Genomic DNA, 15,899 nt, shown 5'->3' on the forward strand with positions numbered 1-15,899 from the left:
GGCAACATTGTACTCTTAATTTTGTCGTAGAAGGCGACTAAAAGGGGAGGGAGCGGGGGGCTGGAAATCCTCCCCTCTCTTTTTTTTTCTTTCTTTTTTAATTTTCCAAAAGAAGGAACAGAGAAGGGGGCCAGGTGAGGATATTCCCTCAAAGGCCCAGTCCTCTGTTCTTAACGCTACCTCGCTATCGCGGGAAATGGCGAATAGTATAAAAAAAAAGAAAAAAAAAATATATGTATATATATATATATATATATATATATATATATATATATATATATATATATATATATATATATATATATATATATATATATATATATATATACATATATATATACTGGACTGATTTAAAGAGATCGCAGAGCCGTATTTGGAAAGGCCCACGTCTACTGGACGTAACCAAGAGCTTCATCCGCTCTGTGGGATCGGATCTCTAGGACGTGAGTCAGAGGATCATCTCGTCCCCATCACATTATTCAGAGCGATACCAGTTTGCATCAGCCTTCACTCCTGCCTGCAGTAGCATGCTTTCCGACATGTTTCATGAGCTCCTCTTCGCCAACGGAACTACCTTGGCCCACCAGTGATGCTACTACGTTTGTGAATCAAGAACCATTGCAACACAAACCTCGCCAAGTGGTAGAGTGTCCCGCAGTGTATCGAGACAGACTTCCCCAGAACTTTTTTAAAGGGGAAGTAAATGTTTATAGTTGTGTTACTGGAGTGATAGTTTTCATACATGGTGCTTTGACAAGAAAATAGTGAAATTGGAAAAAATGTAGCTTAGACATTGAAGCTTATTGATACAGTGGTTGAATTGATGAGAACTACTATTGACTTTTGTGTAAATAAATTATACATATCCTTTTTCCATAGCCAGAGGTTGAACCATAATGTGACATTCATTTTTTCATTTCATTTCAAGCTAGAAGTTTCAGTTTTCTAAATTGTTTCTTACATTTTTCATATGTATATATATGTATGTGTGTGTGTGTGTATATGTGCGTATGTATGTGTATGTGTGTGTGTATATATATATATATATATATATATATATATATATATATATATATATATATATATATATATATATATATATATATATATATATATATATATATTTTTTTTTTTATACTTTGTCGCTGTCTCCCGCGTTTGCGAGGTAGCGCAAGGAAACAGACGAAAGAAATGGCCCAAACCCCCCCCCATACACATGTATATACATACGTCCACACACGCAAATATACATACCTACACAGCTTTCCATGGTTTACCCCAGACGCTTCACATGCCTTGATTTAATCCACTGACAGCACGTCAACCCCGGTATACCACATCGCTCCAATTCACTCTATTCCTTGCCCTCCTTTCACCCTCCTGCATGTTCAGGCCCCGATCACACAAAATCTTTTTCACTCCATCTTTCCACCTCCAATTTGGTCTCCCTCTTCTCCTTGCTCCCTCCACCTCCGACACATATATCCTCTTGGTCAATCTTTCCTCACTCATCCTCTCCATGTGCCCAAACCACTTCAAAACACCCTCTTCTGCTCTCTCAACCAAGCTCTTTTTATTTCCACACATCTCTCTTACCCTTACGTTACTCACTCGATCAAACCACCTCACACCACACATTGCCCTCAAACATCTCATTTCCAGCACATCCATCCTCCTGCGCACAACTCTATCCATAGCCCACGCCTCGCAACCATTCAACATTGTTGGAACCACTATTCCTTCAAACATACCCATTTTTGCTTTCCGAGATAATGTTCTCGACTTCCACACATTCTTCAAGGCCCCCAGGATTTTCGCCCCCTCCCCCACCCTATGATCCACTTCCGCTTCCATGATTCCATCCGCTGCCAGATCCACTCCCATATATCTAAAACACTTCACTTCCTCCAGTTTTTCTCCATTCAAACTCACCTCCCAATTGACTTGACCCTCAACCCTACTGTACCTAATAACCTTGCTCTTATTCACATTTACTCTTAACTTTCTTCTTCCACACACTTTTCCAAACTCAGTCACCAGCTTCTGCAGTTTCTCACATGAATCAGCTACAAGCGCTGTATCATCAGCGAACAACAACTGACTCACTTCCCAAGCTCTCTCATCCCCAACAGACTTCATACTTGCCCATCTTTCCAAAACTCTTGCATTTACCTCCCTAACAACCCCATCCATAAACAAATTAAACAACCATGGAGACATCACACACCCCTGCCGCAAACCTACATTCACTGAGAACCAATCACTTTCCTCTCTTCCTACACGTACACATGCCTTACATCCTCGATAAAAACTTTTCACTGCTTCTAACAACTTAATACCTTCCACAGAGCATCTCTATCAACTCTATCATATGCCTTCTCCAGATCCATAAATGCTACATACAAATCCATTTGCTTTTCTAAGTATTTCTCACATACATTCTTCAAAGCAAACACCTGATCCACACATCCTCTACCACTTCTGAAACCACACTGCTCTTCCCCAATCTGATGCTCTGTACATGCCTTCACCCTCTCAATCAATACCCTCCCATATAATTTACCAGGAATACTCAACAAACTTATACCTCTGTAATTTGAGCACTCACTCTTATCCCCTTTGCCTTTGTACAATGGCACTATGCACGCATTTCGCCAATCCTCAGGCACCTCACCATGAGTCATATATACATTAAATAACCTTACCAACCAGTCAACAATACAGTCACCCCCTTTTTTAATAAATTCCACTGCAATACCATCCAAACCTGCTGCCTTGCCGGCTTTCATCTTCCGCAAGGCTTTCACTACCTCTTCTCTGTTTACCAAATCATTATCCTAACCCTCTCACTTTGCACACCACCTCGACCAAAACACCCTATATCTGCCACTCTATCATCAAACACATTCAACAAACCTTCAAAATACTCACTCCATCTCCTTCTCACATCACCACAACTTGTTATCACCTCCCCATTTGCGCCCTTCACTGAAGTTCCCATTTGCTCCCTTGTCTTACGCACTTTATTTACCTCCTTCCAGAACATCTTTTTATTCTCCCTAAAATTTAATGATACTCTCTCACCCCAACTCTCATTTGCCCTTTTTCTCACCTCTTGCACCTTTCTCTTGACCTCCTGTCTCTTTCTATTATACATCTCCCTCTCAATTGCATTTTTTCCCTGCAAAAATCGTCCAAATGCCTCTCTCTTCTCTTTCACTAATACTCTTACTTCTTCATCCCACCACTCACTACCCTTTCTAATCAACCCACCTCCCACTCTTCTCATGCCACAAGCATCTTTTGCGCAATCCATCACTGATTCCCTAAATACATCCCATTCCTCCCCCACTCCCCTTACTTCCATTGTTCTCACCTTTTTCCATTCTGTACTCAGTCTCTCCTGGTACTTCCTCACACATGTCTCCTTCTCAAGCTCACTTACTCTCACCACCCTCTTCACCCCAACATTCACTCTTCTTTTCTGAAAACACATACAAATCTTCACCTTAGCCTCCACAAGATAATGATCAGACATCCCTCCAGTTGCACCTCTCAGCACATTAACATCCAAAAGTCTCTCTTTCGCACGCCTGTCAATTAACACGTAATCCAATAACGCTCTCTGGCCATCTCTCCTACTTACATAAGTATACTTATGTATATCTCGCTTTTTAAACCAGGTATTCCCAATCATCAGACCTTTTTCAGCACATAAATCTACAAACTCCTCACCATTTCCATTTACAACACTGAACACCCCATGTATACCAATTATTCCCTCAACTGCTACATTACTCACCTTTGCATTCAAATCACCCATCACCATAACCCGGTCTCGTGCATCAAAACCACTAACACACTCATTCAGCTGCTCCCAAAACACTTGCCTCTCATGATCTTTCTTCTCATGCCCAGGTGCATATGCACCAATAATCACCCACCTCTCTCCATCAACTTCCAGTTTTACCCATATCAATCGAGAATTTACTTTCTTACACTCTATCACATACTCCCACAACTCCTGTTTCAGGAGTATTGCTACTCCTTCCCTTGCTCTTGTCCTCTCACTAACCCCTGACTTTAATCCCCAGACATTCCCAAACCACTCTTCCCCTTTACCCTTGAGCTTCGTTTCACTCAGAGCCAAAACATCCAGGTTCCTTTCCTCAAACATACTACCTATCTCTCCTTTTTTCACATCTTGGTTACATCCACACACATTTAGGCACCCCACTTTGAGACTTCGAGGAGGATGAGCACTCCCCGCGTGACTCGTTCTTCTGTTTCCCATTTTAGAAAGTTAATACAAGGAGGGGAGGATTTCTGGCCCCCCGCTCCCGTCCCCTCTAGTCGCTTTCTACGACTATATATATATATATTTCATCTGTTTCCTTGCGCTACCTCGCAAACGCGGGAGACAGCGAGAAAGTATAATAACAAATGATATATATATATATATATATATATATATATATATATATATATATATATATATATATATATATATATATATATATATATATATATTATCCCTGGGGATAGGGGTGAAAGAATAATTCCCACGCATTCCTCGCGTGTCGTAGAAACTGACTAGAGGGGACGGGAGCGGGGGGCCAGAAATCCTCCCCTCCTTGTATTTTTTTTTTTTTTTTTTTTTTCTTTCTAAAATGGGAAACAGAAGAAGGAGTCACGCGGGGAGTGCTCATCCAGCTCGAAAGCTCAGATTGGGGTGCCTAAATGTGTGTGGATGTAACCAAGATGTGAAAAAAGGAGAGATAGGTAGTATGTTTGAGGAAAGGAAACTGGATGTTTTGGCTCTGAGTGAAACGAAGCTCAAGGGTAAAGGGGAAGAGTGGTTTGGGAATGTCTTGGGAGTAAAGTCAGGGGTTAGTGAGTGGACAAGAGCAAGGGAAGGAGTAGCAGTACTCCTGAAACAGGAGTTGTGGGAACATCTGATAGAATGTAAGAAAGTAAATTCTCGATTGATATGGGTAAAACTGAAAGTTGATGGAGAGAGATGGGTGATTATTGGTGCATATGCACCTGGGCATGAGAAGAAAGATCATGAGAGGCAAGTGTTTTGGGAGCAGCTGAATGAGTGTGTTAGTGGTTTTGATGCACGAGACCGGGTTATAGTGATGGGTGATTTGAATGCAAAGGTGAGTAATGTGGCAGTTGAGGGAATAATTGGTATACATGTGGTGTTCAGTGTTGTAAATGGAAATGGTGAAGAGCTTGTAGATTTATGTGCTGAAAAAGAACTGATGATTGGGAATACCTGGTTTAAAAAGCGAGATATACATAAGTATACTTATGTAAGTCGGAGAGATGGCCAGAGAGCGTTATTGGATTACGTGTTAATTGACAGGCGCGCGAAAGAGAGACTTTTGGATGTTAATGTGCTGAGAGGTGCAATTGGAAGGTTGTCTGATCATTATCTTGTGGAGGCTAAGGTGAAGATTGGTACGGGTTTTCAGAAAAGAAGAGTGAATGTTGGGGTGAAGAGGGTGGTGAGAGTAAGTGAGCTTGGGAAGGAGACTTGTGTGAGGAAGTACCAGGAGAGACTGAGTACAGAATGGAAAAAGGTGAGAACAATGGAAGTAAGGGGAGTGGGGGAGGAATGGGATGTATTTAGGGAATCAGTGATGGATTGCGCAAAAGATGCTTGTGGCATGAGAAGAGTGGGAGGTGGGTTGATTAGAAAGGGTAGTGAGTGGTGGGATGAAGAAGTAAGAGGATTAGTGAAAGAGAAGAGAGAGGCATTTGGACGATTTTTGCAGAGAAAAAATGGAATTGAGTGGTAGATGTATAAAAGAAAGAGACACGAGGTCAAGAGAAAGGTGCAAGAGGTGAAAAAAAAAGGGCAAATGAGAGTTGGGGTGATAGAGTATCATTAAATTTTAGGGAGAATAAAAAGATGTTCTGGAAGGAGGTAAACAAAGTGCGTAAGACAAGGGAGCAAATGGGAACTTCAGTGAAGGGCGCAAATGGGGAGGTGATAATAAGTAGTGGTGATGTGAGAAGGAGATGGAGTGAGTATTTTGAAGGTTTGTTGAATGTGTTTGATGATAGAGTGGCAGATATAGGGTGTTTTGGTCGAGGTGGTGTGCAAAGTGAGAGGGTTAGGGAAAATGATTTGGTAGACAGAGAAGAGGTAGTAAAAGCTTTGCGGAAGATGAAAGCCGACAAGGCAGCAGGTTTGGATGGTATTGCAGTGGAATTTATTAAAAAAAGTGTGTGACTGTATTGTTGACTGGTTGGTAAGGTTATTTAATGTATGTATGACTCATGGTGAGGTGCCTGAGGATTGGCGGAATGCGTGCATAGTGCCATTGTACAAAGGCAAAGGGGATAAGAGTGAGTGCTCAAATTACAGAGGTATAAGTTTGTTGAGTATTCCTGGTAAATTATATGCCAGGATATTAATTGAGAGGGTGAAGGCATGTACAGAGCATCAGATTGGGGAAGAGCAGTGTGGTTTCAGAAGTGGTAGAGGATGTGTGGATCAGGTGTTTGCTTTGAAGAATGTATGTGAGAAATACTTAGAAAAGCAAATGGATTTGTATGTAGCATTTATGGATCTGGAGAAGGCATATGATAGAGTTGATAGAGATGCTCTGTGGAAGGTATTAAGAATATATGGTGTGGGAGGCAAGTTGTTAGAAGCAGTGAAAAGTTTTTATCGAGGATGTAAGGCATGTGTACGTGTAGGAAGAGAGGAAAGTGATTGGTTCTCAGTGAATGTAGGTTTGCGGCAGGGGTGTGTGATGTCTCCATGGTTGTTTAATTTGTTTATGGATGGGGTTGTTAGGGAGGTGAATGCAAGAGTTTTGGAAAGAGGGGCAAGTATGAATTCTGTTAGGGATGGGAGAGCTTGGGAAGTGAGTCAGTTGTTGTTCGCTGATGATACAGCGCTGGTGGCTGATTCATGTGAGAAACTGCAGAAGCTGGTGACTGAGTTTGGTAAAGTGTGTGAAAGAAGAAAGTTAAGAGTAAATGTGAATAAGAGCAAGGTTATTAGGTACAGTAGGGTTGAGGGTCAAGTCAATTGGGAGGTGAGTTTGAATGGAGAAAAACTGGAGGAAGTAAAGTGTTTTAGATATCTGGGAGTGGATCTGGCAGCGAATGGAACCATGGAAGCGGAAGTGGATCATAGTGTGGGGGAGGGGGCGAAAATTATGGGAGCCTTGAAGAATGTGTGGAAGTCGAGAACATTATCTCGGAAAGCAAAAATGGGTATGTTTGAAGGAATAGTGGTTCCAACAATGTTGTATGGTTGCGAGGCGTGGGCTATGGATAGAGTTGTGCGCAGGAGGATGGATGTGCTAGAAATGAGATGTTTGAGGACAATGTGTGGTGTGAGGTGGTTTGATCGAGTAAGTAACGTAAGGGTAAAGAGATGTGTGGAAATAAAAAGAGCGTGGTTGAGAGAGCAGAAGAGGGTATTTTGAAATGGTTTGGGCACATTCAGAGAATGAGTGAGGAAAGATTGACCAAGAGGATATATGGGTCGGAGGTGGAGGGAACGAGAAGAGGGAGACCAAATTGGAGGTGGAAAGATGGAGGGAAAAAGAATTTGTGTGATCGGGGCCTGAACATGCAGGAGGGTGAAAGGAGGGCAAGGAATAGAGTGAATTGGAGCGATGTGGTATACCGGGGTTGACGTGCTGTCAGTGGAGTGAATCAAGGCCTGTGAAGCGTCTGGGGTAAACCATGGAAAGCTGTGTAGGTATGTATATTTGCGCGTGTGGACGTATGTATATACATATGTATAGGGGTGGGTTGGGCCATTTCTTTCGTCTGTTTCATTGCGCTACCTCACAAATGCGGGAGACAGCGACAAAGCTGTGGATGTGTGGATCAGGTGTTTGCTTTGAAGAATGTATGTGAGAAATACTTAGAAAAGCAAATGGATTTGTATGTAGCATTTATGGATCTGGAGAAGGCATATGATAGAGTTGATAGAGATGCTCTGTGGAAGGTATTAAGAATATATAGTGTGGGAGGCAAGTTGTTAGAAGCAGTGAAAAGTTTTTATCGAGGATGTAAGGCATGTGTACGTGTAGGAAGAGAGGAAAGTGATTGGTTCTCAGTGAATGTAGGTTTGCGGCAGGGGTGTGTGATGTCTCCATGGTTGTTTAATTTGTTTATGGATGGGGTTGTTAGGGAGGTGAATGCAAGAGTTTTGGAAAGAGGGGCAAGTATGAAGTCTGTTGGGGATGAGAGAGCTTGGGAAGTGAGTCAGTTGTTGTTCGCTGATGATTCAGCGCTTGTGGCTGATTCATGTGAGAAACTGCAGAAGCTGGTGACTGAGTTTGGTAAAGTGTGTGGAAGAAGAAAGTTAAGAGTAAATATAAATAAGAGCAAGGTTATTAGGTACAGTAGGGTTGAGGGTCAAGTCAATTGGGAGGTGAGTTTGAATGGAGAAAAACTGGAGGAAGTGAAGTGTTTCAGATATCTGGGAGTGGATCTGCCAGCGGAAGGAAACATGGAAGCGGAAGGGGATCATAGGGTGGGGGAGGGGGCGAAAATTCTCGGAGCCTTAAAGAATGTGTGGAAGTCGAGAACATTATCTCGGAAAGCAAAAATAGGTATGTTTGAAGGAATAGTGGTTCCAACAATGTTGTATGGTTGCGAGGCGTGGGCTATGGATAGAGTTGTGCGCAGGAGGATGGATATGCTGGAAATGAGATGTTTGAGGACAATGTATGGTGTGAGGTGGTTTGATCGAGTAAGTAACGTAAGGGTAAGAGAGATGTCTGGAAATAAAAAGAGCGTGGATGAGAGAGCAGAAGAGGGTGTTTGGAAATGGTTTGGTCACATGGAGAGAATGAGTGAGGAAAGATTAACCAAGAGGATATATGTGTCGGAGGTGGAGGGAACGAGGAGAAGTGGGAGACCAAATTGTAGGTGGAAAGATGGAGTGGAAAAATTTCGTGTGATCGGGGCCTGAACATGCAGGAGGGTGAAAGGAGGGGAAGGAATAGAGTGAATTGGAGCGATGTGGTATACCGGGGTTGACGTGCTGTCAGTGGATTGAATCAAGGCATGTGAAGCGTCTGGGGTAAACCATGGAAAGCTGTGTAGGTATGTATATTTGCGTGTGTGGACGTATGTATATACATGTGTATGGGTGTGAGTTGGGCCATTTCTTTCGTCTGTTTCCTTGCGCTACCTCGCAAACGCGGGAGGCAGCGACAAAGCAAAAAAAAAAAAAAAAAAAAAAAATATATATATATATATATATATATATATATATATATATATATATATATATATATATATATATATCTTTTTCATTCCATCTTTCCACCTCAAATTTGGTCTCCCACTTCTCCTCGTTCCCTCCACCTCTGACACATATATCCGCTTGGTCAATCTTTTCTCACTCATTCTCTCCATGTGCCCAAACCATTTCAAAACACCCTCTTCTGCTCTCTCAACCACGCTCTTTTTATTTCCACACATCTCTCTTACCTTTACGTTGCTTACTCGATCAAACCACCTCACACCACACGTTGTCCTCAAACATCTCATTTCCAGCACATCCATCCTCCTGCGCACAACTCTATCCATAGCCAACGCCTCGCAACCTTACAACATTGTTGGAACGACTATTCCTTCAAACATACCCATTTTTGCTTTCCGAGATAATGTTCTCGACTTCCACACATTCTTCAAGGCTCCCAGGATTTTCGCCCCCTCCCCCACCCATTGATCTACTTCCGCTTCCATGGTTCCATCCGCTGCCAGATCCACTCCCAGATATCTAAAACACTTTACTTCCTCCAGTTTTCCTCCATTCAAACTTACCTCCCAATTGACTTGACCCTCAACCCTACTGTACCTAATAACCTTGCTCTTATTCACATTTACTCTTAACTTTCTTCTTTCACACACTTTACCAAACTCAGTCACCAGCTTCTGCAGTTTCTCACATGAATCAGCCACCAGCGCTGTATCATCAGCGAACAACAACTGACTCACTTCCCAAGTTCTCTCATCCACAACAGACTTCATACTTGCCCCTCTTTCCAAAACTCTTGCATTCACCTCCCTAACAACCCCATCCATAAAAAAATTAAACAACCATGGAGACATCACGCACCCCTGCCGCAAACCTACATTCACTGAGAACCAATCACTTTCCTCTCTTCCTACACGTACACATGCCTTACATCCTTGACAAAAACTTTTCACTGCTTCTAACAACTTGCCTCCCACACCATATATTCTTAATACCTTCCACAGAACATCTCTATCAACTCTATCATATGCTTTCTCCAGATCCATAAATGCTACATACATATCCATTTGCATTTCTAAGTATTTCTCATATACATTCTTTAAAGCAAACACCTGATCCACACATCCTCTACCACTTCTGAAACCAAACTGCTATTCCCCAATCTGATGTTCTGTACATGCCTTCACCCTCTTAATCAATACCCTCCCATATAATTTACCAGAAATACTCAACAAACTTATACCTATGTAATTTGAGCACTCACTCTTATCCCCATTGCCTTTGTACAATGGAACTATGCACGCATTCCGCCAATCCTCAGGCACCTCACCGTGAGTCATACATACATTAAATAACCTTACTTACCTCGTAAGTTTATATATATAATATAATATATATATATATATATATATATATATATATATATATATATATATATATATATATATATATATATATATATATATATATATATATATATATATATATATATATATATAAATATATATATATATATATATATATATATATATATATATATATATATATATATATATATATACATATATATATATATACATATATATATATATATATATATATATATTTATATTTTTTTTTTTTTTTTTTTTTTTATACTTTGTCGCTGTCTCCCGCGTTTGCGAGGTAGCGCAAGGAAACAGACGAAAGAAATGGCCCAACCCTCCCCATACACATGTACATACACACGTCCACACACGCAATTAATACATACCTACACAGCTTTCCATGGTTTACCCCGGACGCTTCACATGCCTTGATTCAATCCACTGACAGCACGTCAACCCCTGTATACCACATCGCTCCAATTCATTCTATTCCTTGCCCTCCTTTCACCCTCCTGCATGTTCAGGCCCCGATCACACAAAATCCTTTTCACTCCATCTTTCCACCTCCAATTTGGTCTCCCTCTTCTCCTCGTTCCCTCCACCTCCGACACATATATCCTCTTGGTCAATCTTTCCTCACTCATTCTCTCCATGTGCCCAAACCATTTCAAAACACCCTCTTCTGCTCTCTCAACCACGCTCTTTTTATTTCCACACATCTCTCTTACCCTTACGTTACTTACTCGATCAAACCACCTAACACCACACATTGTCCTCAAACATCTCATTTCCAGCACATCCATCCTCCTGCGCACAACTCTATCCATAGACCACGCCTCGCAACCATACAACATTGTTGGAACTACTATTCCTTCAAACATACCCATTTTTGCTTTCCGGGATAATGTTCTCGACTTCCACACATTTCTCAAGGCTCCCAGAATTTTCGCCCCCTCCCCCACCCTATGATCCACTTCCGCTTCCATGGTTCCATCCGCTGACAGATCCACCCCCAGATATCTAAAACACTTCACTTCCTCCAGTTTTTCTCCATTCAAACTCACCTCCCAATTGACTTGACCCTCAACCCTACTGTACCTAATAACCTTGCTCTTATTCACATTTACTCTTAACTTTCTTCTTCCACACACTTTACCAAACTCAGTCACCAGCTTCTGCTGTTTCTCACATGAATCCGCCACCAGCGCTGTATCATCAGCGAACAACAACTGACTCACTTCCCAAGCTCTCTCATCCCCAACAGACTTCATACTTGCCCCTCTTTCTAAGACTCTTGCATTTACCTCCCTAACAACCCCATCCATAAACAAATTAAACAACCATGGAGACATCACACACCCCTGCCGCAAACCTACATTCACTGAGAACCAATCACTTTCCTCTCTTCCTACACGTACACATGCCTTACATCCTCGATAAAAACTTTTCACTGCTTCTAACAACTTTCCTCCCACACCATATATTCTTAATACCTTCCACAGAGCATCTCTATCAACTCTCTCATATGCCTTCTCCAGATCCATAAATGCTACATACAAATCCATTTGCTTTTCTAAGTATTTCTCACATACATTCTTCAAAGCAAACACCTGATCCACACATCCTCTACCACTTCTGAAACCACACTGCTCTTCCCCAATCTGATGCTCTGTACATGCCTTCACCCTCTCAATCAATACCCTCCCATATAATTTACCAGGAATACTCAACAAACTTATACCTCTGTAATTTGAGCACTCACTCTTATCCCCTTTGCCTTTGTACAATGGCACTATGCACGCATTCCGCCAATCCTCAGGCACCTCACCATGAGTCATACATACATTAAATAACCTTACCAACCAGTCAACAATACAGTCACCCCCTTTTTTAATAAATTCCACTGCAATACCATCCAAACCTGCTGCCTTGCCGGCTTTCATCTTCTGCAAAGCTTTTACTACCTCTTCTCTGTTTACCAAATCATTTTCCCTAACCCTCTCACTTTGCACACCACCTCGACCAAAACACCCTATATCTGCCACTCTGTCATCAGACACATTCAACAAACCTTCAAAATACTCATTCCATCTCCTTCTCACATCACCACTACTTGTTATCACCTCCCCATTTACGCCCTTCACTGAAGTTCCCATTTGCTCCCTTGTCTTACGCACCCTATTTACCTCCTTCCAGAACATCTTTTTATTCTCCCTAAAATTTACTGATAGTCTCTCACCCCAACTCTCATTTGCCCTTTTTTTCACCTCTTGCACCTTTCTCTTGACCTCCTGTCTCTTTCTTTTATACTTCTCCCACTCAATTGCATTTTTTCTCTGCAAAAATCGTCCAAATGCCTCTCTCTTCTCTTTCACTAATACTCTTACTTCTTCATCCCACCACTCACTACCCTTTCTAAACAGCCCACCTCCCACTCTTCCCATGCCACAAGCATCTTTTGCGCAATCCATCACTGATTCCCTAAATACATCCCATTCCTCCCCCACTCCCCTTACTTCCATTGTTCTCACCTTTTTCCATTCTGTACACAGTCTCTCCTGATACTTCTTCACACAGGTCTCCTTCCCAAGCTCACTTACTCTCACCACCTTCTTCACCCCAACATTCACTCTTCTTTTCTGAAAACCCATACTAATCTTCACCTTAGCCTCCACAAGATAATGATATATATATATATATATATATATATATATATATATATATATATATATATATATATATATATATATATATATATATATATATATATATATATATATATATATATATATATATATATATATATATATATACATATATATATACATATATATATATATATATATATATATATATATATATATATATATATATATATATATATATATATATATATATATATATATATATATATATATGTATATATATATATATATATACATATTTTTTTTTTTCTTTTAAACTATTCGCCATTTCCTGCGTTAGCGAGGTAGCGTTTAAAACAGAGGACTGGGCCTTTTTTGGAATATCCTTATCTGGCCCCCTCTGTTCCTTCTTTTGGAAAATTAAAAAAAAAAACGAAAGGGGAGGATTTCCAGAACTTCGTTTATTATTGCCTAATAAAGGCCGAATTTTGCCTGGAACTTAAAGGGAAAGATGCCCAGTGTGTTGGCTTGGTAGATGATGTGGACACCCAGACCACCGCAACAACAACATTATTCATGAAATCTGCTTTCAAAAGGTCCGACCTTCTTGACCCTTAAGCGTCGCGTCATGAGAAGAACCATCATAATGGAGTTGCACGGACTGTGATCCTTGCTGTGGTTACAAGAATGTTCTTCCGCACACCAGTGATGCTACTACGTTTGTGAATCAAGAACCATTGCAACACAAACCTCGCCAGGTGGTAAAGTGTCCCACAGTGTATCGAGACAGACTTCCCCAGAACTTTTTTAAAGGGGAAGTAAATGTTTATAGTTGTGTTACTGGAGTGATAGTTTTCATACATGGTGCTTTGACAAGAAAATAGTGAAATTGGAAAAAATGTAGCTTAGACATTGAAGCTTATTGATACAGTGGTTAAATTGATGAGAACTACTATTGACGTTTGTGTAAATAAAGTATACATTTCCCTTTTCCATAGCCAGAGGTTGAACCATTATGTGACATTCATTTTCTCATTTCATTTCAAGCTAGAAGTTTCAGTTTTCTAAATTATTTCTTACATTTTTCATATGTATATATATGTATATGTGTGTGTGTGTGTGTGTGTGTGTGTGTGTGTATGTGCGTATGTATGCGTATGTATATATATATATGTATATATATATATATATATATTTTTTTTTTTTTTTTTTTTTTTTTTTTTTTTATACTTTGTCGCTGTCTCCCGCGTTTGCGAGGTAGCGCAAGGAAACAGACGAAAGAAATGGCCCAACCCCCTCCCCCCATACACATGTACATACACACGTCCACACACGCAAATATACATACCCACACAGCTCTCCATGGTTCACCCCAGACGCCTCACATGCCCTGATTCAATCCACTGACAGCACGTCAACCCCTGTATACCACATGACTCCAATTCACTCTATTCCTTGCCCTCCTTTCACCCTCCTGCATGTTCAGGCCCCGATCACACAAAATCTTTTTCACTCCATCTTTCCACCTCCAATTTGGTCTCCCTCTTCTCCTCGTTCCCTCCACCTCCGACACATATATCCTCTTGGTCAATCTCTCCTCACTCATTCTCTCCATGTGCCCAAACCATTTCAAAACACCCTCTTCTGCTCTTTCAACCACGCTCTTTTTATTTCCACACATCTCTCTTACCCTTACGTTACTTACTCGATCAAACCACCTCACACCACACATTGTCCTCAAACATCTCATTTCCAGCACATCCATCCTCCTGCGCACATCTCTATCCATAGCCCACGCCTCGCAACCATACAACATTGTTGGAACCACTATTCCCTCAAACATACCCATTTTTGCTTTCCGAGATAATGTTCTCGACTTCCACACATTTTTCAAGGCTCCCAAAATTTTCGCCCCCTCCCCCACCCTATATATATATATATATATATATATATATATATATATATATATATATATATATATATATATATATATATATATATATATATATATATATATATATATATATATATATATATATATATATATATATATATATATATATATATATTATCCCTGGGGATAGGGGTGAAAGAATACTTCCCACGCATTCATCGCGTGTCGTAGAAGGCGACTAGAGGAGACGGGAGCGGTGGGCCAGAAATCCTCCCCTCCTTGTATTTTTTTAACTTTCTAAAATGGGAAACAGAAGAAGGAGTCACGCGGGGAGTGCTCTTCCTCCTCGAAGGCTTAGACTGGGGTGTCTACATGTGTGTGGATGTAACCAAGATGTGAAAAAAGGAGAGATAGGTAGTATGTTTGAGGAAAGAACCTGGATGTTTTGGGTCTGAGTGAAACGAAGCTCAAAGGTAAAGGGGAAGAGTGGTTTGGGAATGTCTTGGGAGTAAAGTCAGGGGTTATTGAAAGGACAAGAACAAGGGTAGGAGTAGCAATACTCCTGAAACAGGAGTTGTGGGAGTATGTGATAAAATGTAAGAAAGTAAATTCTCGAATAATATGGGTAAAACTAAAAGTTGATGTAGAGAGATGGGTGATTATTGGTGCATATGCACCTGGGCATGAGAAGAAAGATCATGAGAGGCAAGTGTTTTGGGAGCAGCTGAATGAGTGTGTTAGTG

Source organism: Panulirus ornatus, chromosome 5, assembly GCF_036320965.1.
Source record: "Panulirus ornatus isolate Po-2019 chromosome 5, ASM3632096v1, whole genome shotgun sequence".
NCBI lineage: Eukaryota > Metazoa > Arthropoda > Malacostraca > Decapoda > Palinuridae > Panulirus > Panulirus ornatus.